This window comes from Hyla sarda, chromosome 1 (assembly GCF_029499605.1).
Source record: "Hyla sarda isolate aHylSar1 chromosome 1, aHylSar1.hap1, whole genome shotgun sequence".
Taxonomy (NCBI): domain Eukaryota; kingdom Metazoa; phylum Chordata; class Amphibia; order Anura; family Hylidae; genus Hyla; species Hyla sarda.
Genome location: NC_079189.1, coordinates 256,525,001 through 256,548,120, shown reverse-complemented (window position 1 = coordinate 256,548,120; position 23,120 = coordinate 256,525,001). Strand labels below are relative to the sequence as shown.

The 23,120-nt window shown below is 50.5% G+C and overlaps 16 pseudogenes; all 16 read right to left on the bottom strand.

The window, feature by feature from the left end:
- Positions 1 to 285: 285 nt before the first annotated feature.
- On the bottom strand, positions 286 to 405 carry LOC130349016 (5S ribosomal RNA; annotated as a pseudogene).
- A 1,066-nt stretch (positions 406 to 1,471) lies between these two features.
- LOC130352160 (5S ribosomal RNA) lies at positions 1,472 to 1,591 on the bottom strand (annotated as a pseudogene).
- An 82-nt stretch (positions 1,592 to 1,673) lies between these two features.
- On the bottom strand, positions 1,674 to 1,793 carry LOC130329996 (5S ribosomal RNA; annotated as a pseudogene).
- Positions 1,794 to 2,878: 1,085 nt separating this feature from the next.
- Positions 2,879 to 2,998, bottom strand: LOC130349270 (5S ribosomal RNA; annotated as a pseudogene).
- Positions 2,999 to 5,059: 2,061 nt separating this feature from the next.
- LOC130324759 (5S ribosomal RNA) lies at positions 5,060 to 5,179 on the bottom strand (annotated as a pseudogene).
- A 1,866-nt stretch (positions 5,180 to 7,045) lies between these two features.
- LOC130349005 (5S ribosomal RNA) lies at positions 7,046 to 7,165 on the bottom strand (annotated as a pseudogene).
- Positions 7,166 to 7,644: 479 nt separating this feature from the next.
- LOC130349137 (5S ribosomal RNA) lies at positions 7,645 to 7,764 on the bottom strand (annotated as a pseudogene).
- A 3,741-nt stretch (positions 7,765 to 11,505) lies between these two features.
- Positions 11,506 to 11,625, bottom strand: LOC130352159 (5S ribosomal RNA; annotated as a pseudogene).
- Positions 11,626 to 13,098: 1,473 nt separating this feature from the next.
- On the bottom strand, positions 13,099 to 13,218 carry LOC130348994 (5S ribosomal RNA; annotated as a pseudogene).
- A 1,873-nt stretch (positions 13,219 to 15,091) lies between these two features.
- On the bottom strand, positions 15,092 to 15,211 carry LOC130319479 (5S ribosomal RNA; annotated as a pseudogene).
- A 472-nt stretch (positions 15,212 to 15,683) lies between these two features.
- LOC130319468 (5S ribosomal RNA) lies at positions 15,684 to 15,803 on the bottom strand (annotated as a pseudogene).
- A 1,075-nt stretch (positions 15,804 to 16,878) lies between these two features.
- On the bottom strand, positions 16,879 to 16,998 carry LOC130313226 (5S ribosomal RNA; annotated as a pseudogene).
- Positions 16,999 to 17,674: 676 nt separating this feature from the next.
- LOC130348987 (5S ribosomal RNA) lies at positions 17,675 to 17,794 on the bottom strand (annotated as a pseudogene).
- An 871-nt stretch (positions 17,795 to 18,665) lies between these two features.
- On the bottom strand, positions 18,666 to 18,785 carry LOC130353145 (5S ribosomal RNA; annotated as a pseudogene).
- Positions 18,786 to 19,069: 284 nt separating this feature from the next.
- LOC130322570 (5S ribosomal RNA) lies at positions 19,070 to 19,189 on the bottom strand (annotated as a pseudogene).
- A 468-nt stretch (positions 19,190 to 19,657) lies between these two features.
- Positions 19,658 to 19,777, bottom strand: LOC130352140 (5S ribosomal RNA; annotated as a pseudogene).
- Positions 19,778 to 23,120: the final 3,343 nt, after the last annotated feature.

The following is a 23,120-nucleotide window of genomic DNA, read 5'->3' as shown; positions in this document are numbered from 1 at the left end:
ATGGCCGTTGACATCTTCACGCCTTGTAAATTGTGGATTTAAGCATCAATAAATATTTTTATTAATCGGAGAGGAAGGCGGCAACAGAGCAAAATGTCAATGGCACCTTGGATTGCCAGCCAGTCTCCCATGCCGTTAACTGCCGGGCAGCAGTCTGCGACCTGAGGAGAGCAGGCACGTTCAGGCTTAGGATGGCCGTTGACAGCTTCACACCCTGTATATTGTGGATTTAAGCATCAATAAATCCTTTTCCGAATCGGAGCGGAAGGCGGCAACAGATTAAAATGTCAACTGCACCCGGGATTCCCAGCCAGTCTCCCATGCTGGTACTTACCAGGCCCTAAGCTGGGTAGCAGTCTGCGATCTGACGAGAGCAGGCGCGTTCAGCTTAGGATGGCCGTTGACAGCTTCACACTTTGTATACTGTGGATTTAAGCATCAATAAATAATTTTCGGAATCGGAGCAGAAACAGAGCAAAATGTCAACTGCACCCGGGATTCCCAGTCAGTCTCCCATGCTGGTACTTACCAGGTCCGAAGCTGGGTAGCAGTCTGCGATCTGATGAGAACAGGCGCATTCAGCTTAGGATGGCCAAAGACATCTTCATGCCCTGTATACTGTGGATTTAAGCATCAATAAATCCTTTTCGGAATCGGAACGGAAGGCGGCAACAGAGCAAAATGTCAACGGCAGCCGGGATTCCCAGCCAGTGTCCCATGCCGGTACTTACCGGGCCCTAAGATCTGTACCAGTCTGCGATCTGACGAGAGCAGGCGCGTTAAGCTTAGGATGGCCGTCGACAGCTTCACACCTTGTATACTGTGGATTTAAGCATCAATAAATTCTTTTCGGAATCGGATCGGAAGGCAGCAATAGAGCAAAATGTCAACGGCACCTGGGAATCCCAGCCAGTCTCCCATGCCAGTACTTACCGGGCCCTAAGCTGGGTAGCAGTCTGCAATCTGACGAGAGCAGGCGCGTTCAGCTTACGATGGCCATTGACAGCTTCATGCTTTTTATACTGTGCATTTAAGCATCAATAAATCCTTTTCGGAATCGGAGAGGAAGGCGGCAACAGAGCAAAATGTCAATAGCACCTTGGATTGCCAGCCAGTCTCCCGTGCCCGTACTTGCCGGGCAGCAGTCTGCGATCTGACAAGAACAGGCACATTCAGCTTAGGATAGCCGTAGACGGCTTCACACCCTGTATATTGTGGATTTAAGCATCAATAAATCCTTTTCCGAATCGGAGCGGAAGGTGGCAACAGATTAAAATGTCAACTGCACCCGGGATTCCCAGCCAGTCTACAATGCTGGTACTTACCGGGCCCTAAGCTGGGTAGCAGACTGCGATCTGATGAGAGCAGGCGCGTTCAGCTTAGGATGGCCGTTGACAGCTTCACACTTTGTATACTGTGGATTTAAGCATCAATAAATAATTTTCGAAATCGGAGCAGAAACAGAGCAAGATGTCAACGGCAGCCGGGATTCCCAGGCAGTCTCCCATGCTGGTACTTACCAGGCCCGAAGCTGGGTAGCAGTCTGCGATCTGACGAGAACAGGCGCATTCAGCTTAGGATGGCCGTAGACAACATCACACCCTGTATACTGTGAGTTTAAGCATCAATAAATCCTTTTCGGAATCGGAGCGGAAGGCGGCAACAGAACAAAATGTCAACGACACCTGGGATTCCCAGCCAGTCTCCCATGCTGGTACTTACCGGGCCCTAAGCTGTGTAGCAGTCTGCGATCTGACGAGAGCAGGCTCGTTCAGCTTAGGATGGCCGTTGACAGCTTTTCGCCCTTTATACTGTGCATTTAAGCATCAATAAATCCTTTTCGGAATCGGAACAGAAGGCGGCAACAGAGAAAAATGTCAACGGCAGCCAGGATTCCCATCCAGTGTCTCATGCCGGTACTTACCGGGCCCTAAGATCTGTACCAGTCTGCGATCTGACGAGAGCAGGCGCGTTAAGCTTAGGATGGCCGTCGACAGCTTCACACCTTGTATACTGTGGATTTAAGCATCAATAAATTATTTTCGGAATCAGAGCGGAAGGCGGCAACAGAGCAAAATGTCAACAACACCTGGGATTCCCAGCCAGTCTCCCATGCTGGTACTTACCGGGCCCTAAGCTGGGTAGCAGTCTGCGATCTGACAAGAGCAGGCGCCTTCAGCTTAGGATGGCCGTTGACAGCTTCACATTTTGTATACTGTGGATTTAAGCATCAATAAATAATTTTCGGAATCGGAGCAGAAACTGAGCAAAATGTCAACTGCACCCGGGATTCCCAGCCAGTCTCCCATGCTGGTACTTACCAGTCCCGAAGCTGGGAAGCAGTCTGCGATCTGACGAGAACAGGCGCATTCAGCTTAGGATGGCCGTAGACATCTTCACACCCTGTATACTGTGGATTTAAGCATCAATAAATCCTTTTCGGAATCGGAGCGTAAGGCGGCAACAGAGCAAAATGTCAACGGCAGCCGGGATTCCCAGCCAGTGTCCCATGCCGGTACTTACCGGGCCCTAAGATCTGTACCAGTCTGCGATCTGACGAGAGCAGGCGCGTTCAGCTTAGGATGGCCGTTTACAGCTTCTCGCCCTTTATACTGTGCATTTAAGCATCAATAAATCCTTTTCGGAATCGGAACGGAAGGCGGCAACAGAGCAAAATGTCAACGGCAGCCGGGATTCCCAGCCAGTGTCTCATGCCGGTACTTACCGGGCCCTAAGATCTGTACCAGTCTGCGATCTGACGAGAGCAGGCGCGTTAAGCTTAGGATGGCCGTCGACAGCTTCACACCTTGTATACTGTTGATTTAAGCATCAATAAATTATTTTCGGAATCGGAGCGGAGGGCAGCAATAGAGCAAAATGTCAACGGCACCTGGGATTCCCAGCCAGTCTCCCATGCCAGTACTTACCGGGCCCTAAGCTGGGTAGCAATCTGCGATCTGACGAGAGCAGGCGCGTTCAGCTTAGGATGGCCATTGACAGCTTCATGCTTTTTATACTGTGCATTTAAGCATCAATAAATCCTTTTCGGAATCGGAGAGGAAGGCGGCAACAGAGCAAAATGTCAATAGTTCCTTGGATTGCCAGCCAGTCTCCCATGCCCGTACTTGCCGGGCAGCAGTCTGCAATCTGACAAGAACAGGCACATTCAGCTTAGGATAGACAAAGACGGCTTCACACCCTGTATACTGTGGATTTAAGCATCAATAAATCCTTTTCGGAATCGAAGCGGAAGGCGGCTACAGAGCAAAATGTCAACAACACCTGGGATTCCCAGCCAGTCTCCCATGCTGGTACTTACCGGGCCCTAAGCTGGGTAGCAGTCTACAATCTGACGAGAGCAGGCGCTTTCAGCTTAGGATGGCCGTTGACAGCTTCACACTTTGTATACTGTGGATTTAAGCATCAATAAATAATTTTCGAAATCGGAGCAAAATGTCAACGGCAGCCGGGATTCCCAGCCAGTCTCCCATGCCGGTACTTACCAGGCCCAAAGCTGGGTAGCAGTCTGCGATCTGACGAGAACAGGCGCATTCAGCTTAGGATGGCCGTAGACACCTTCACACCCTGTATACTGTGGATTTAAGCATCAATAAATCCTTTTCGGAATCGGAGCGGATGGCGGCAACAGAACAAAATGTCAACGACACCTGGGATTCCCAGCCAGTCTCCCATGCTGGTACTTACCTGGCCCTAAGCTGGGTAGCAGTCTGCGATCTGACGAAAGCAGGCGCGTTCAGCTTAGGATGGCCGTTTACAGCTTCTCGCCCTTTAAACTGTGCATTTAAGCATCAATAAATCTTTTTCGGAATCGGAACGGAAGGAGGCAACAGAGCAAAATGTCAACGGCAGCCGGGATTCCCAGCCAGTGTCTCATGCCGATACTTACCGGGCCCTAAGATCTGTACCAGTCTGCGATCTGACGAGAGCAGGCGCGTTAAGCTTAGGATGGCCGTCGACAGCTTCACACCTTGTATACTGTGGATTTAAGCATCAATAAATTCTTTTCGGAATCGGAGCGGAAGGCAGCAATAGAGCAAAATGTCAACGGCACCCGGGATTCCCAGCCAGTCTCCCATGCCAGTACTTACTGGGCCCTAATCTGGGTAGCAGTCTGCGATCTGACGAGAGCAGGCGCGTTCAGATTAGGATGGCCATTGACAGCTTCATGCTTTTTATACTGTGCATTTAAGCATCAATAAATCCTTTTCGGAATCGGAGAGGAAGGCGGCAACAGAGCAAAATGTCAATAGCACCTTGGATTGCCAGCCAGTCTCCCGTGCCCGTACTTGCCGGGCAGCAGTCTGCGATCTGACAAGAACAGGCACATTCAGCTTAGGATAGCCGTAGATGGCTTCACACCCTGTATACTGTGGATTTAAGCATCAATAAATCCTTTTCGGAATCGGAGCGGAGGGCGGCTACAGAGCAAAATGTCAACAACACCTGGGATTCCCAGCCAGTCTCCCATGCTGGTACTTACCGGGCCCTAAGCTAGGTAGCAGTCTGCGATTTTACGAGAGCAGGCACGTTCAGCTTAGGATGGCCGTTGACATCTTTACGCCTTGTATATTGTGGATTTAAGCATCAATAAATATTTTTATTAATCGGAGAAGAAGGCGGCAACAGAGCAAAATGTCAACGACACCTGGGATTCCCAGCCAGTCTCCCATGCTGGTACTTACCGGGCCCTAAACTGGGTAGCAGTCTGCAATCTGACGAGAGCAGGCGCGTTCAGCTTATTAAGGCCGTTGACAGCTTCTCGCCCTTTATACTGTGCACTTAAGCATCAATAAATCCTTTTCGGAATTGGAAACGGAAGGCGGCAACAGAGCAAAATGTCAACGGCAGCCGGGATTCCCAGCCAGTGTCCCATGCCGGTACTTACCGGGCCCTAAGATCTGTACCTGTCTGCGATCTGACAAGAGCAGGCGCGTTAAGCTTAGGATGGCCGTCGACAGCTTCACACTTTGTATACTGTGGATTTAAGCATCAATAAATTCTTTTCGGAATCGGAGCGGAAGGCAGCAATAGAGCAAAATGTCAACGGCACCTGGGATTCCCAGCCAGTCTCCCCTGCCAGTACTTACCGGGCCCTAAGCTGGGTAGCAGTCTGCGATCTGACGAGAGCAGGCGCGTTCAGCTTAGGATGGCCGTTGACAGCTTCATGCTTTTTATACTGTGCATTTAAGCATCAGTAAATCCTTTTCGGAATCGGAGAGGAAGGCGGCAACAGAGCAAAATGTCAACTGCACCCGGGATTCCCAGCCAGTCTCCCATGCCGGTACTTACTGGGCCCTAAGCTGGGTAGCAGTCTGCGATCTGACGAGAGCAGGCGCGTTAAGCTTAGGATGGCCGTCGACAGCTTCACACCTTGTATACTGTGGATTTAAGCATCAATAAATTCTTTTCGGAATCGGAGCGGAAGGCAGCAATAGAGCAAAATGTCAACGGCACCCGGGATTCCCAGCCAGTCTCCCATGCCAGTACTTACTGGGCCCTAATCTGGGTAGCAGTCTGCGATCTGACGAGAGCAGGCGCGTTGAGATTAGGATGGCCATTGACAGCTTCATGCTTTTTATACTGTGCATTTAAGCATCAATAAATCCTTTTCGGAATCGGAGAGGAAGGCGGCAACAGAGCAAAATGTCAATAGCACCTTGGATTGCCAGCCAGTCTCCCGTGCCCGTACTTGCCGGGCAGCAGTCTGCGATCTGACAAGAACAGGCACATTCAGCTTAGGATAGCCGTAGATGGCTTCACACCCTGTATACTGTGGATTTAAGCATCAATAAATCCTTTTCGGAATCGGAGCGGAAGGCGGCTACAGAGCAAAATGTCAACAACACCTGGGATTCCCAGCCAGTCTCCCATGCTGGTACTTACCGGGCCCTAAGCTAGGTAGCAGTCTGCGATCTGACGAGAGCAGGCACGATCAGCTTAGGATGGCCGTTGACAGCTTCACGCCCTTTATACTGTGCGTTTAAGCATCAATAAATCATTTTCCGAATCGGAGCGGAAGGCGGCAACAGAGCAAAATGTCAACTGCACCCAGGATTCCCAGCCAGTCTCCCATGCCGGTACTTACTGGGCCCTAAGCTGGGTAGCAGTCTGCGATCTGACGAGAGCAGGCGCGTTCAGCTTAGGATGGCCGTTGACATCTTTACGCCTTGTATATTGTGGATTTAAGCATCAATAAATATTTTTATTAATCGGAGAAGAAGGCGGCAACAGAGCAAAATGTCAATGGCACCTTGGATTGCCAGCCAGTCTCCCATGCCGGTATCTGCCGGGCAGCAGTCTGCGATCTGAGGACAGCAGGCACGTTCAGGCTTAGGATGGCCGTTGACAGCTTCACACCCTGTATATTGTGGATTTAAGCATCAATAGATCCTTTTCCGAATTGGATCGGAAGGCGGCAACAGATTAAAATGTCAACTTCACCCGGGATTCCCAGCCAGTCTCCCATGCTGGTACTTACCAGGCCCTAAGCTGGGTAGCAGTCTGCGATCTGACGAGAGCAGGCGCGTTCAGCTTAGGATGGCCATTGACAGCTTCATGCTTTTTATACTGTGCATTTAAGCATCAATAAATCATTTTCGGAATCAGAACGGAAGGCGGCAACAGAGCAAAATGTCAACTGCACTCGGGATTCCCAGCCAGTCACCCATGCCGGTACTTACTGGGCCCTAAGCTGGGTAGCAGTCTGCGATCTGATGAGAGCAGGCGCGTTCAGCTTAGGATGGCCGTTGACATCTTCACGCCTTGTAAATTGTGGATTTAAGCATCAATAAATATTTTTATTAATCGGAGAGGAAGGCGGCAACAGAGCAAAATGTCAATGGCACCTTGGATTGCCAGCCAGTCTCCCATGCTGTTAACTGCCGGGCAGCAGTCTGCGACCTGAGGAGAGCAGGCACGTTCAGGCTTAGGATGGCCGTTGACAGCTTCACACCCTGTATATTGTGGATTTAAGCATCAATAAATCCTTTTCCGAATCGGAGCGGAAGGCGGCAACAGATTAAAATGTCAACTGCACCCGGGATTCCCAGCCAGTCTCCCATGCTGGTACTTACCAGGCCCTAAGCTGGGTAGCAGTCTGCGATCTGACGAGAGCAGGCGCGTTCAGCTTAGGATGGCCGTTGACAGCTTCACACTTTGTATACTGTGGATTTAAGCATCAATAAATAATTTTCGGAATCGGAGCAGAAACAGAGCAAAATGTCAACTGCACCCGGGATTCCCAGTCAGTCTCCCATGCTGGTACTTACCAGGTCCGAAGCTGGGTAGCAGTCTGCGATCTGATGAGAACAGGCGCATTCAGCTTAGGATGGCCAAAGACATCTTCATGCCCTGTATACTGTGGATTTAAGCATCAATAAATCCTTTTCGGAATCGGAACGGAAGGCGGCAACAGAGCAAAATGTCAACGGCAGCCGGGATTCCCAGCCAGTGTCTCATGCCGGTACTTACCGGGCCCTAAGATCTGTACCAGTCTGCGATCTGACGAGAGCAGGCGCGTTAAGCTTAGGATGGCCGTCGACAGCTTCACACCTTGTATACTGTTGATTTAAGCATCAATAAATTATTTTCGGAATCGGAGCGGAGGGCAGCAATAGAGCAAAATGTCAACGGCACCTGGGATTCCCAGCCAGTCTCCCATGCCAGTACTTACCGGGCCCTAAGCTGGGTAGCAATCTGCGATCTGACGAGAGCAGGCGCGTTCAGCTTAGGATGGCCATTGACAGCTTCATGCTTTTTATACTGTGCATTTAAGCATCAATAAATCCTTTTCGGAATCGGAGAGGAAGGCGGCAACAGAGCAAAATGTCAATAGTTCCTTGGATTGCCAGCCAGTCTCCCATGCCCGTACTTGCCGGGCAGCAGTCTGCAATCTGACAAGAACAGGCACATTCAGCTTAGGATAGACAAAGACGGCTTCACACCCTGTATACTGTGGATTTAAGCATCAATAAATCCTTTTCGGAATCGAAGCGGAAGGCGGCTACAGAGCAAAATGTCAACAACACCTGGGATTCCCAGCCAGTCTCCCATGCTGGTACTTACCGGGCCCTAAGCTGGGTAGCAGTCTACAATCTGACGAGAGCAGGCGCTTTCAGCTTAGGATGGCCGTAGACACCTTCACACCCTGTATACTGTGGATTTAAGCATCAATAAATCCTTTTCGGAATCGGAGCGGATGGCGGCAACAGAACAAAATGTCAACGACACCTGGGATTCCCAGCCAGTCTCCCATGCTGGTACTTACCTGGCCCTAAGCTGGGTAGCAGTCTGCGATCTGACGAAAGCAGGCGCGTTCAGCTTAGGATGGCCGTTTACAGCTTCTCGCCCTTTATACTGTGCATTTAAGCATCAATAAATCCTTTTCGGAATCGGAACGGAAGGAGGCAACAGAGCAAAATGTCAACGGCAGCCGGGATTCCCAGCCAGTGTCTCATGCCGGTACTTACCGGGCCCTAAGATCTGTACCAGTCTGGGATCTGACGAGAGCAGGCGCGTTAAGCTTAGGATGGCCGTCGACAGCTTCACACCTTGTATACTGTGGATTTAAGCATCAATAAATTCTTTTCGGAATCGGAGCGGAAGGCAGCAATAGAGCAAAATGTCAACGGCACCCGGGATTCCCAGCCAGTCTCCCATGCCAGTACTTACTGGGCCCTAATCTGGGTAGCAGTCTGCGATCTGACGAGAGCAGGCGCGTTCAGATTAGGATGGCCATTGACAGCTTCATGCTTTTTATACTGTGCATTTAAGCATCAATAAATCCTTTTCGGAATCGGAGAGGAAGGCGGCAACAGAGCAAAATGTCAATAGCACCTTGGATTGCCAGCCAGTCTCCCGTGCCCGTACTTGCCGGGCAGCAGTCTGCGATCTGACAAGAACAGGCACATTCAGCTTAGGATAGCCGTAGATGGCTTCACACCCTGTATACTGTGGATTTAAGCATCAATAAATCCTTTTCGGAATCGGAGCGGAGGGCGGCTACAGAGCAAAATGTCAACAACACCTGGGATTCCCAGCCAGTCTCCCATGCTGGTACTTACCGGGCCCTAAGCTAGGTAGCAGTGTGCGATTTTACGAGAGCAGGCACGTTCAGCTTAGGATGGCCGTTGACAGCTTCACGCCCTTTATACTGTGCATTTAAGCATCAATAAATCATTTTCCGAATCGGAGCGGAAGGCGGCAACAGAGCAAAATGTCAACTGCACCCAGGATTCCCAGCCAGTCTCCCATGCCGCTACTTACTGGGCCCTAAGCTGGGTAGCAGTCTGCGATCTGACGAGAGCAGGCGCGTTCAGCTTAGGATGGCCGTTGACATCTTTATGCCTTGTATATTGTGGATTTAAGCATCAATAAATATTTTTATTAATCGGAGAAGAAGGCGGCAACAGAGCAAAATGTCAATGGCACCTTGGATTGCCAGCCAGTCTCCCATGCCGGTATCTGCCGGGCAGCAGTCTGCGATCTGAGGACAGCAGGCACGTTCAGACTTAGGATGGCCGTTGACAGCTTCACACCCTGTATATTGTGGATTTAAGCATCAATAGATCCTTTTCCGAATTGGATCGGAAAGAGAGCAGGCGCGTTCAGCTTAGGATGGCCATTGACAGCTTCATGCTTTTTATACTGTGCATTTAAGCATCAATAAATCCTTTTCAGAATCGGAACGGAAGGCGGCAACAGAGCAAAATGTCAACTGCACTCGGGATTCCCAGCCAGTCACCCATGCCGGTACTTACTGGGCCCTAAGCTGGGTAGCAGTCTGCGACCTGAGGAGAGCAGGCACGTTCAGGCTTAGGATGGCCGTTGACAGCTTCACACTTTGTATACTGTGGATTTAAGCATCAATAAATAATTTTCGGAATCGGAGCAGAAACAGAGCAAAATGTCAACTGCACCCGGGTTTCCCAGCCAGTCTCCCATGCTGGTACTTACCAGGCCCTAAGCTGGGTAGCAGTCTGCGATCTGACGAGGGCAGGCGCGTTCAGCTTAGGATGGCCGTTGACGGCTTCACACTTTGTATACTGTGGATTTAAGCATCAATAAATAATTTTCGGAATCGGAGCAGAAACAGAGCAAAATGTCAACTGCACCCGGGATTCCCAGTCAGTCTCCCATGCTGGTACTTACCAGGTCCGAAGCTGGGTAGCAGTCTGCGATTTGATGAGAACAGGCGCATTCAGCTTAGGATGGCCATAGACATCTTCATGCCCTGTATACTGTGGATTTAAGCATCAATAAATCCTTTTCGGAATCGGAACGGAAGGCGGCAACAGAGCAAAATGTCAACGGCAGCCGGGATTCCCAGCCAGTGTCCCATGCCGGTACTTACCGGGCCCTAAGATCTGTACCAGTCTGCGATCTGACGAGAGCAGGCGCGTTAAGCTTAGGATGGCCGTCGACAGCTTCACACCTTGTATACTGTGGATTTAAGCATCAATAAATTATTTTCGGAATCGGAGCGGAAGGCAGCAATAGAGCAAAATGTCAACGGCACCTGGGAATCCCAGCCAGTCTCCCATGCCAGTACTTACCGGGCCCTAAGCTGGGTAGCAGTCTGCGATCTGACGAGAGCAGGCGCGTTCAGCTTACGATGGCCATTGACAGCTTCATGCTTTTTATACTGTGCATTTAAGCATCAATAAATCCTTTTCGGAATCGGAGAGGAAGGCGGCAACAGAGCAAAATGTCAATAGCACCTTGGATTGCCAGCCAGTCTCCCGTGCCCGTACTTGCCGGGCAGCAGTCTGCGATCTGACAAGAACAGGCACATTCAGCTTAGGATAGCCGTAGACGGCTTCACACCCTGTATACTGTGGATTTAAGCATCAATAAATCCTTTTCGGAATCGAAGCGTAAGGCGGCTACAGAGCAAAATGTCAACAACACCTGGGATTCCCAGCCAGTCTCCCATGCTGGTACTTACCAGGCCCTAAGATTGGTAGCAGTCTGCGATCTGACGAGAGCAGGCGCGTTCAGCTTAGAATGGCCGTTGACAGCTTCACACTTTGTATACTGTGGATTTAAGCATCAATAAATAATTTTCGGAATCGGAGAGGAAGGCGGCAACAGAGCAAAATGTCAATGGCACCTTGGATTGCCAGCCAGTCTCCCATGCCGATAACTGCCGGGCAGCAGTCTGCGATATGAGGAGAGCAGGCATGTTCAGGCTTAGGATGGCCGTTGACAGCTTCACACCCTGTATATTGTGGATTTAAGCATCAATAAATCCTTTTCCGAATCGGAGCGGAAGGTGGCAACAGATTAAAATGTCAACTGCACCCGGGATTCCCAGCCAGTCTACAATGCTGGTACTTACCGGGCCCTAAGCTGGGTAGCAGACTGCGATCTGATGAGAGCAGGCGCGTTCAGCTTAGGATGGCCGTTGACAGCTTCACACTTTGTATACTGTGGATTTAAGCATCAATAAATAATTTTCGGAATCGGAGCAGAAACAGAGCAAAATGTCAACGGCAGCCGGGATTCCCAGGCAGTCTCCCATGCTGGTACTTACCAGGCCCGAAGCTGGGTAGCAGTCTGCGATCTGACGAGAACAGGCGCATTCAGCTTAGGATGGCCGTAGACATCTTCACACCCTGTATACTGTGAATTTAAGCATCAATAAGTCCTTTTCGGAATCGGAGCGTAAGGCGGCAACAGAGCAAAATGTCAACGGCAGCCGGGATTCCCAGCCAGTGTCCCATGCCGGTACTTACCGGGCCCTAAGATCTGTACCAGTCTGCGATCTGACGAGAGCAGGCGCGTTCAGCTTAGGATGGCCGTTTACAGCTTCTCGCCCTTTATACTGTGCATTTAAGCATCAATAAATCCTTTTCGGAATCGGAACGGAAGGCGGCAACAGAGCAAAATGTCAACGGCAGCCGGGATTCCCAGCCAGTGTCTCATGCCGGTACTTACCGGGCCCTAAGATCTGTACCAGTCTGCGATCTGACGAGAGCAGGCGCGTTAAGCTTAGGATGGCCGTCGACAGCTTCACACCTTGTATACTGTGGATTTAAGCATCAATAAATTCTTTTCGGAATCGGAGCGGAAGGCAGCAATAGAGCAAAATGTCAACGGCACCCGGGATTCCCAGCCAGTCTCCGATGCCAGTACTTACTGGGCCCTAAGCTGGATAGCAGTCTGCGATCTGACGAGAGCAGGCGCGTTCAGATTAGGATGGCCATTGACAGCTTCATGCTTTTTATACTGTGCATTTATACATCAATAAATCCTTTTCGAAATCGGAGAGGAAGGCGGCAACAGAGCAAAATGTCAATAGCACCTTGGATTGCCAGCCAGTCTCCCATGCCCGTACTTGCCGGGCAGCAGTCTGCGATCTGACAAGAACAGGCACATTGAGCTTAGGATAGCCGTAGACGGCTTCACACCCTGTATACTGTGGATTTAAGCATCAATAAATCCTTTTCGGATTCGGAGCGGAAGGCGGCTACAGAGCAAAATGTCAACAACACCTGGGATTCCCAGCCAGTTTCCCATGCTGGTACTTTCCAGGCCCTAAGCTAGATAGCAGTCTGCGATCTGATGAGAGCAGGCACGTTTAGCTTAGGATGGCCGTTGACAGCTTCACGCCCTTTATACTGTGCGTTTAAGCATCAATAAATCATTTTCCGAATCGGAGCGGAAGGCGGCAACAGAGCAAAATGTCAACTGCACCCGGGATTCCCAGCCAGTCTCCCATGCCGGTACTTACTGGGTCCTAAGATGGGTAGCAGTCTGCGATCTGACGAGAGCAGGCGCGTTCAGCTTAGGATGGCCGTTTACATCTTTACGCCTTGTATATTGTGGATTTAAGCATCAATAAATATTTTTATTAATCGGAGAAGAAGGCGGCAACAGAGCAAAATGTCAATGGCACGTTGGATTGCCAGCCAGTCTCCCATGCCGGTATCTGCCGGGTAGCAGTCTGCGATCTGAAGACAGCAGGCACGTTCAGTCTTAGGATGGCCGTTGACAGCTTCACACCCTGTATATTGTGGATTTAAGCATCAATAGATCCTTTTCCGAATTGGATCGGAAGGCGGCAACAGATTAAAATGTCAACTGCACCCGGGATTCCCAGCCAGTCTCCCATGCTGGTACTTACCAGGCCCTAAGCTGGGTAGCAGTCTGCGATCTGACGAGAGCAGGCGCGTTCAGCTTAGGATGGCCGTTGACAGCTTCACACTTTGCACACTTTGTATACTGTGCATTTAAGCATCAATAAATCCTTTTCGGAATCGGAACGGAAGGCGGCAACAGAGCAAAATGTCAACGACAGCCGGGATTCCCAGCCAGTCTCCCATGCTGGTACTTACCAGGCCCTAAGCTGGGTAGCAGTCTGCGATCTGACGAGAGCAGGCACGTTAAGCTTAGGATGGCCGTCGACAGCTTCACACCTTGCATACTGTGGATTTAAGCATCAATAAATTCTTTTCGGAATCGGAGCGGAGGGCAGCAATAGAGCAAAATGTCAAAGGCACCTGGGATTCCCAGCCAGTCTCCCATGCCAGTACTTACCAGGCCCTAAGCTGGGTAGCAGTCTGCGATCTGACAAGAGCAGGCGCGTTCAGCTTAGGATGGCCATTGACAGCTTCATGCTTTTTATACTGTGCATTTAAGCATCAATAAATCCTTTTCGGAATCGGAGAGGAAGGCGGCAACAGAGCAAAATGTCAATAGTTCCTTGGATTGCCAGCCAGTCTCCCATGCCCGTACTTGCCGGGCACCAGTCTGCAATCTGACAAGAACAGGCACATTCAGCTTAGGATAGACAAAGACGGCTTCACACCCTGTATACTGTGGATTTAAGCATCAATAAATCCTTTTCGAAATCGAAGCGGAAGGCGGCTACAGAGCAAAATGTCAAAGGCACCTGGGATTCCCAGCCAGTCTCCCATGCCAGTACTTACCAGGCCCTAAGCTGGGTAGCAGTCTGCGATCTGACAAGAGCAGGCGCGTTCAGCTTAGGATGGCCATTGACAGCTTCATGCTTTTTATACTGTGCATTTAAGCATCAATAAATCCTTTTCGGAATCGGAACGGAAGGCGGCAACAGAGCAAAATGTCAATAGCACCTTGGATTGCCAGCCAGTCTCCCATGCCCGTACTTGCCGGGCAGCAGTCTGCGATCTGACAAGAACAGGCACATTCAGCTTAGGATAGCCGTAGACGGCTTCAAACCCTGTATACTGTGGATTTAAGCATCAATAAATCCTTTACGGAATCGGAGCGGAAGGCGGCTACAGAGCAAAATGTCAACAACACCTGGGATTCCCAGCCAGTCTCCCATGCTGGTACTTACCGGGCCCTAAGCTTGGTAGCAGTCTGCGATCTGATGAGAGCAGGCGCGTTCAGCTTAGGATGGCCGTTAACAGCATCACGCCCTTTATACTGTGCATTTAAGCATCAATAAATCCTTTTCCGAATCGGAGCGGAAGGCGGCAACAGAGCAAAATGTCAATGGCAGCCGGGATTCCCAGCCAGTGTCCCATGCCGGTACTTACCGGGCCCTAAGATCTGTACCAGTCTGCGATCTGACGAGAGCAGGCGCGTTAAGCTTAGGATGGCCGTTGACAGCTTCACACCTTGTATACTGTGGATTTAAGCATCAATAAATTATTTTCGGAATCGGAGCGGAAGGCAGCAATAGAGCAAAATGTCAACGGCACCTGGGATTCCCAGCAAGTCTGCCATGCCAGTACTTACCGGGCCGTAAGCTGGGTAGCAGTCTGCGATCTGACGAGAGCAGGCGCGTTCAGCTTACGACGGCCATTGACAGCTTCATGCTTTTTATACTGTGCATTTAAGCATCAATAAATCCTTTTCGGAATCGGAAAGGAAGGCGGCAACAGAGCAAAATGTCAATAGCACCTTGGATTCCCAGCCAGTCTCCCATGCCTGTACTTGCCGGGCAGCAGTCTGCGATCTGACAAGAACAGGCACATTCAGCTTAGGATAGCCGTAGACGGCTTCACACCCTGTATACTGTGGATTTAAGCATCAATAAATCATTTTCGAAATCGAAGCGGAAGGCGGCTACAGAGCAAAATGTCAACAACACCTGGGATTCCCAGCCAGTCTCCCATGCTGGTACTTACCGGGCCCTAAGCTGGGTAGCAGTCTGCGATCTGACGAGAGCAGGCGCGTTCAGCTTAGGATGGCCGTTGACAGCTTCACACTTTGTATACTGTGGATTTAAGCATCAATAAATAATTTTCGGAATCGGAGCAGAAACAGAGCAAAACGTCAACGGCAACCGGGATTCCCAGCCAGTCTCCCATGCTGGTACTTACCAGGCCCTAAGCTGAGTAGCATTCTGCGATCTGACGAGCGCAGGCGCGTTCAGCTTAAGATGGCCGTTGACAGCTTCACACTTTGTATACTGTGGATTTAAGCATCAATAAATAATTTTCGGAATCGGAGAAGAAACAGAGCAAAATGTCAACTTCACCCGGGATTCCCAGCCAGTCTCCCATGTTGGTACTTACCAGGCCCGAAGCTGGGAAGCAGTCTGCGATCTGACGAGAACAGGCGCATTCAGCTTAGGATGGCTGTAGACATCTTCACACCCTGTATACTGTTTATTTAAGCATCAATAAATCCTTTTCGGAATCGAAGCGGAAGGCGGCTTTAGAGCAAAATGTCAACAACACCTGGGATTCCCAGCCAGTCTCCCATGCTGGTACTTACCGGGCCCTAAGCTGGGTAGCAGTCTGCGATCTGACGAGAGCAGGCGCGTTCAGCTTAGGATGGCCGTTGACAGCTTCACGCCCTTTATACTGTGCATTTAAGCATCAATAAATCCTTTTCCGAATCGGAGCGGAAGGCGGCAACAGATTAAAATGTCAACTGCACCCGGGATTCCCAGCCATTCTCCCATGCTGGTACTTACCAGGCCCTAAGCTGGGTAGCAGTCTGCGATCTGACGAGAGCAGGCGCGTTCAGCTTAGGATGGCCGTTGACAGCTTCGCACTTTGTATACTGTGGATTTAAGCATCAATAAATAATTTTCGGAATCGGAACAGAAACAGAGCAAAATGTCAACTGCACCCGGGATTCCCAGCCAGTCTCCCATGCTGGAACTTACCGGGCCCTAAGCTGGGTATCAGTCTGCGATCTGACGAGAGCAGGCGCGTTCAGCTTTGGATGGCCGTTGACAGCTTCTCGCCCTTTATACTGTGCATTTAAGCATCAATAAATCGTTTTTCGGAATCGGAACGGAAGGCGGCAATAGAGCAAAATGTCAACGGCACCTGGGATTCCCAGCCAGTCTCCCATGCCAGTACTTTCCGGGCCCTAAGCTGGGTAGCAGTGTGCGATCTGTCGAGAGCAGGCGCCTTCAGCTTACGATGGCCATTGACAGCTTCATGCTTTTTATACTGTGCATTTAAGCATCAATAAATCCTTTTCGGAATCAGAGAGGAAGGCGGCAACAGAGCAAAATGTCAATAGCACCTTGGATTGCCAGCCAGTCTCCCATGCCCGTACTTGCCGGGCAGCAGTCTGCGATCTGACAAGAACAGGCACATTCAGCTTAGGATAGCCGTAGACGGCTTCACACCCTGTATACTGTGGATTTAAGCATCAATAAATCCTTTTCGGAATCGAAGCGGAAGGCGGCTACAGAGCAAAATGTCAACAACACCTGGGATTCCCAGCCAGTCTCCCAAGCTGGTACTTACCGGGCCCTAAGCTGGGTAGCAGTCTGCGATCTGACGAGAACAGGCGCATTCAGCTTAGGATGGCCGTAGACATCTTCACACCCTGTATACTGTGGATTTAAGCATCAATAAATCCTTTTTCGGAATCGGAGCGAAAGGCGGCAACATAGCAAAATGTCAACGACACCTGGGATTCCCAGCCAGTCTCCCATGCTGGTACTTACCGGGCCCTAAGCTGGGTAGCAGTCTGCGATCTGACGAGAGCAGGCGCGTTCAGCTTAGGATGGCCGTTGACAGCTTCTCGCCCTTTATACTGTGCATTCAGGCATCAATAAATCCTTTTCGGAATCGGAGCGGAAGGCGGCAAAAGAGCAAAATGTCAACGGCAGCCGGGATTCCCAGCCAGTGTCCCATGCCAGTACTTACCAGGCCCTAAGCTGGGTAGCAGTCTGCGATCTGACGAGAGCAGGCGCGTTCAGCTTAGGATGGCCATTGACAGCTTCATGATTTTTATACTGTGCATTTAAGCATCAATAAATCCTTTTCGGAATCGGAACGGAAGGCGGCAACAGAGCAAAATGTCAACTGCACCCGGGATTCCCAGCCAGTCTCCCATGTTAGTACTTGCCGGGCAGCAGTCTGCGATCTGACAAGAACAGGCACATTCAGCTTAGGACAGCCGTAGACGGCTTCACACCCTGTATACTGTGGATTTAAGCATCAATAAATCCTTTTCGGAATCGGAGCGGAAGGCGGCTACAGAGCAAAATGTCAACAACACCTGGGATTGCCAGCCAGTCTCCCATGCTGGTACTTACCGGGCCCTAAGCTGGGTAGCAGTCTGCGATCTGACGAGAGCAGGCGCGTTCAGCTTAGGATGGCCGTTGACAGCTTCACGCCCTTTATACTGTGCATTTAAGCATCAATAAATCCTTTTCCGAATCGGAGCGGAAGGCAGCAACAGATTAAAATGTCAACTGCACCCGGGATTCCCAGCCAGTCTCCCATGCTGGTACTTACCAGGCCCTAAGCTGGGTAGCAGTCTGCGATCTGACGAGAGCAGGCGCGTTCAGCTTAGGATGGCCGTTGACAGCTTCACACTTTGTATACTGTGCATTTAAGCATCAATAAATCCTTTTCGGAATCGGAACGGAGGGCGGCAACAGAGCAAAATGTCAACGGCAACCGGGATTCCCAGCCAGTCTCCCATGCCAGTACTTACCAGGCCCTAAGCTGGGTAGCAGTCTGCGATGTGACGAGAGCAGGCGCGTTCAGCTTAGGATGGCCATTGACAGCTTCATGATTTTTATACTGCGCATTTAAGCACCAATAAATCCTTTTCGGAACCAGAGAGGAAGGCGGCAACAGAGCAAAATGTCAACTGCACCCGGGATTCCCAGCCAGTCTCCCATGCCGGTACTTACTGGGCCCTAAACTGGGTAGCAGTCTGCAATCTGACGAGAGCAGGCGCGTTCAGCTTAGGATGGCCGTTGACATCTTCACGTGTTGTATATTGTGGATTTAAGCATCAATAAATCCTTTTCCGAATCGGAGCGGATGGCGGCAACAGATTAAAATGTCAACTGCACCCAGGATTCCAGCCAGTCTCCCATGCTGGTACTTACCAGGCCCTAAGCTGGGTAGCAGTCTGCAATCTGACGAGAGCAGGCATGTTCAGCTTAGGATGGCTGTTGACAGCTTCACACTTTGTATACTGTGGATTTAAGCATCAATAAATTATTTTCGGAATCGTAGCAAAATGTCAACTGCACTCGGGATTCCCAGCCAGTCTCCCATGCTGGTACTTACCAGGCCCGAAGCTGGGTAGCAGTCTGCGATCTGACGAGAACAGGCGCATTCAGCTTAGGATGGCCGTAGACATCTGCACACCCTGTATACTGTGGATTTAAGCATCAATAAATCCTTTTCGGAATCGGAGCGTAAGGCGGCAACAGAGCAAAATGTCAACGACACCTGGGATTCCCAGCCAGTCTCCCATACTGGTACTTACCGGGCCCTAAGCTGGGTAGCAGTCTGCGATCTGACGAGAGCAGGCGCGTTCAGCTTAGGATGGCCGTTGACAGCTTCTCGCCCTTTATACTGTGCATTTAAGCATCAATAAATCCTTTTCAGAATCGGAACGGAAGGCGGCAACAGAGCAAAATGTCAACGGCAGCCGGGATTCCCAGCCAGTGTCCCATGCCGGTAATTACCGGGCCCTAAGATCTGTACCAGTCTGCGATCTGACGAGAGCAGGCGCGTTAAGCTTAGGATGGCCGTCGACAGCTTCACACCTTGTATACTGTGGATTTAAGCATCAATAAATTCTTTTCGGAATTGGAGCGGAAGGCAGCAATAGAGCAAAATGTCAACGGCACCCGGGATTCCCAGCCAGTCTCCCATGCCAGTACTTACCGGGCCCTAAGCTGGGTAGCCGTCTGCGATCTGACGAGAGCAGGCGCGTTCAGCTTAGGATGGCCGTTGACATCTTCACGCCTTGTATATTGTGGATTTAAGCATCAATAAATATTTTTATTAATCGGAGAGGAAGGCGGCAACAGAGCAAAATGTCAATGGCACCTTGGATTGCCAGCCAGTCTCCCATGCCGGTAACTGCCAGGCAGCAGTCTGCGATCTGAGGAGAGCAGGCACGTTCAGGCTTAGGATGGCCGTTGACAGCTTCACACCCTGTATATTGTGGATTTAAGCATCAATAAATCCTTTTCCGAATCGGAGCGGAAGGCGGCAACAGATTAAAATGTCAACTGCACCCGGGATTCCCAGCCAGTCTCCCATGTTGGTACATACCAGGCCCTAAGCTGGGTAGCAGTCTGCTATCTGACGAGCACAGGCGCGTTCAGCTTAGGATGGCCGTTGACAGCTTCACACTTTGTATACTGTGGATTTAAGCATCAATAAATAATTTTCGGAATCGGAGCAGAAACAGAGCAAAATGTCAACTGCACCCGGAATTCCCAGCCAGTCTCCCATGCTGGTACTTACCAGGCCCGAAGCTGGGTAGCAGTCTGCGATCTGACGAGAGCAGGCGCGTTCAGCTTAGGATGGCCGTTGACAGCTTCATGCCTTGTATATTGTTGATTTAAGCATCAATAAATATTTTTATTAATCGAAGAGGAAGGCGGCAACAGAGCAAAATGTCAATGGCACCTTGGATTGCCAGCCAGTCTCCCATGCCGGTAACTGCCGGGCAGTAGTCTGCGATCTGAGGAGGGCAGGCACGTTCAGGCTTAGGATGGCCGTTGACAGCTTCACACCTTGTGTATTGTGGATTTAAGCATCAATAAATCCTTTTCCGAATCGGAGCGGAAGGCTGCAACAGATTAAAATGTCAACTGCACCTGGGATTCCCAGCCAGTCTCCCATGCCAGTACCTACTGGGCCCTAAGCTGGGTAGCAGTCTGCGATCTGACGAGAGCAGGCGCGTTCAGCTTAGGATGGCCATTGACAGCTTCATGATTTTTATACTGTGCATTTAAGCATCAATAAATCCTTTTCGGAATCGGAAGGGAAGGCGGCAACAGAGCAAGATGTCAACTGCACCCGGGATTCCCAGCCAGTCTCCCATGCCGGTACTTACTGGGCCCTAAGCTGGGTAGCAGTCTGCGATATGACGAGAGCAGGCGCGTTCAGCTTAGGATGGCCATTGACAGCTTCATGCTATTTATACTGTGCATTTAAGCATCAATAAATCCTTTTCGGAATCGGAACGGAAGGCGGCAACAGAGCATAATGTCAACTGCACCCGGGATTCCCAGCCAGTCTCCCATGCCGGTACTTACTGGGCCCTAAGCTGGGTAGCAGTCTGCGATCTGACGAGAGCAGGCGCGTTCAGCTTAGGATGGCCGTTGACATCTTCACGCCTTGTATATTGTGGATTTAAGCATCAATAAATATTTTTATTAATCGGAGAAGAAGGCGGCAACAGAGCAAAATGTCAATGGCACCTTGGATTGCCAGCCAGTCTCCCATGCCGGTATCTGCCGGGCAGCAGTCTGCGATCTGAAGACAGCAGGCACGTTCAGGCTTAGGATGGCCGTTGACAGCTTCACACCCTGTATATTGTGGATTTAAGCATCAATAGATCCTTTTCCGAATTGGATCGGAAGGCGGCAACAGATTAAAATGTCAACTGCACCCGGGATTCCCAGCCAGTCTCCCATGCTAGTACTTACCAGGCCCTAAGCTGGGTAGCAGTCTGCGATCTGACGAGAGCAGGCGAGTTCAGCTTAGGATGGCCGTTGACAGCTTCACACTTTGCACACTTTGTATACTTTGTATACTGTGCATTTAAGCATCAATAAATCCTTTTCGGAATCGGAACGGAAGGCGGCAACAGAGCAAAATGTCAACGACAGCCGGGATTCCCAGCCAGTTTCCCATGCCGGTACTTACCGGGCCCTAAGATCTGTACCAGTCTGCGATCTGACGAGAGCAGGCACGTTAAGCTTAGGATGGCCGTCGACAGCTTCACACCTTGCATACTGTGGATTTAAGCATCAATAAATTCTTTTCGGAATCGGAGCGGAGGGCAGCAATAGAGCAAAATGTCAAAGGCACCTGGGATTCCCAGCCAGTCTCCCATGCCAGTACTTACCAGGCCCTAAGCTGGGTAGCAGTCTGCGATCTGACAAGAGCAGGCGCGTTCAGCTTAGGATGGCCATTGACAGCTTCATGCTTTTTATACTGTGCATTTAAGCATCAATAAATCCTTTTCGGAATCGGAGAGGAAGGCGGCAACAGAGCAAAATGTCAATAGTTCCTTGGATTGCCAGCCAGTCTCCCATGCCCGTACTTGCCGGGCAGCAGTCTGCAATCTGACAAGAACAGGCACATTCAGCTTAGGATAGACAAAGACGCCTTCACACCCTGTATACTGTGGATTTAAGCATCAATAAATCCTTTTCGGAATCGAAGCGGAAGGCGGCTACAGAGCAAAATGTCAACAACAACTGGGATTCCCAGCCAGTCTCCCATGCTGGTACTTACCGGGCCCTAAGCTGGGTAGCAGTCTGCAATCTGACGAGAGCAGGCGCATTCAGCTTAGGATGGCCGTTGACAGCTTCACACTTTGTATACTGTGGATTTAAGCATCAATAAATAATTTTCGGAATCGGAGCAAAATGTCAACGGCAACCGGGATTCCCAGCCAGTCTCCCATGCCGGTACTTACCAGGCCCGAAGCTGGGTAGCAGTCTGCGATCTGACGAGAACAGGCGCATTCAGCTTAGGATGGCCGTAGACATCTTCATACCCTGTATACTGTGGATTTAAGCATCAATAAATCCTTTTCGGAATCGGAGCGGATGGCGGCAACAGAACAAAATTTCAGCGACACCTGGGATTCCCAGCCAGTCTCCCATGCTGGTACTTACCGGGCCCTAAGCTGGGTAGCAGTCTGCGATCTGACGAGAGCAGGCGCGTTCAGCTTAGGATGGCCGTTTACAGCTTCTCGCCCTTTATACTGTGCATTTAAGCATCAATAAATCCTTTTCGGAATCGGAACGGAAGGCGGCAACAGAGCAAAATGTCAACGGCAGCCGGGATTCCCAGCCAGTCTCCCATGCTGGTACTTACCGGGCCCTAAGCTAGGTAGCAGTCTGCGATCTGACGAGAGCAGGCACGTTCAGGCTTAGGATGGCCGTTGACAGCTTCACGCCCTTTATACTGTGCGTTTAAGCATCAATAAATCATTTTCCGAATCGGAGCGGAAGGCGGCAACAGAGCAAAATGTCAACTGCACCCGGGATTCCCAGCCAGTCTCCCATGCCGGTACTTACTGGGCCCTAAGCTGGGTAGCAGTCTGCGATCTGACGAGAGCAGGCGCGTTCAGCTTAGGATGGCCGTTGACATCTTTACGCCTTGTATATTGTGGATTTAAGCATCAATAAATATTTTTATTAATCGGAGAAGAAGGCGGCAACAGAGCAAAATGTCAATGGCACCTTGGATTGCCAGCCAGTCTCCCATGCCGATATCTGCCGGGCAGCAGTCTGCGATCTCAGGACAGCAGGCACGTTCAGGCTTAGGATGGCCGTTGACAGCTTCACACCCTGTATATTGTGGATTTAAGCATCAATAGATCCTTTTCCGAATTGGATCGGAAGGCGGCAACAGATTATAATGTCAACTGCACCCGGGATTCCCAGCCAGTCTCCCATGCTGGCACTTACCAGGCCCTAAGCTGGGTAGCAGTCTGCGATCTGACGAGAGCAGGCGCGTTCAGCTTAGGATGGCCGTTGACAGCTTCACACTTTGTATACTGTGCATTTAAGCATCAATAAATCCTTTTCGGAATCGGAACGGAAGGCGGCAACAGAGCAAAATGTCAACGGCAGCCGGGATTCCCAGCCAGTGTCCCATGCCGGTACTTACCGGGCCCTAAGATCTGTACCAGTC